A 694-nucleotide genomic window follows, 5' to 3' on the forward strand; every position below is an offset into this window, starting at 1 on the left:
AATTGTCACAAATAAGGGATGTTGATTTACTTATGTTTAAGTTATCAATTTTATAAGACAAAGCAGAAATCTGTGCTTGCATCATAGTTAAGGGATCTAACTCATGCACTTTCTTTATCGAATTCTTTGAAGAAGATGAAGACTCATTATTAGTAGTAGAATGATTTACCTGAGCCTTTTCGGTTGACCATATGCTATTATTGTTGGCCATCTCTTCTAGTAACTCAATTGCATCATTAGTAGTCTTTTTCATTAATGATCCCCCTGCCATAGCATCTATAGTTCCTCTTGTAGAAGGTGTTACCCCATTGTAGAAGGTTTGAATCAATATATTTTGGGGAAGGCCATGGTGTGGGCAAACTCGTTGGAGTTCTTTATAGCGATCCCATGCCTCATATAGGGATTCATTTTCATGTTGGGTAAATGAGGTTATTTCTTTGATAAGCCTAGCGGTTTTTGCTAGTGGGAAGTATTTAGACAGGAAGGCTTGGGCTAGTTGTTCCCAGGTAGTGATAGAATTTGGTGGTAATGAATTCAACCAAGCTTTTGCCTTATCTTTCAATGTGAAAGGAAATAAACGTAACTTAATAGCATCTGCTGGGATTGAATTCATCTTAAATGTATCACAGATCTCAAGAAAACTGGCTATATGCGAGTTAGGATCTTCATTCGGTAATCCATAAAATTGAACACT

General features: G+C 36.5%; 1 non-coding gene across 1 annotated transcript; it reads left to right on the forward strand.

Moving 5' to 3' along the window:
* The first annotated feature begins 341 nt into the window (after positions 1–341).
* LOC149496212 (small nucleolar RNA R71) lies at positions 342–448 on the forward strand. Its single transcript, XR_016321090.1, has one exon. It is a non-coding gene; the product is annotated as a small nucleolar RNA R71 (small nucleolar RNA).
* Positions 449–694: the final 246 nt, after the last annotated feature.

The sequence above is a fragment of the Jatropha curcas genome, chromosome 5 (genome assembly GCF_041381405.1).
Source record: "Jatropha curcas cultivar XTBG-Jc1 chromosome 5, XTBG_Jcur_1.0, whole genome shotgun sequence".
Taxonomy (NCBI): Eukaryota; Viridiplantae; Streptophyta; class Magnoliopsida; order Malpighiales; family Euphorbiaceae; genus Jatropha; species Jatropha curcas.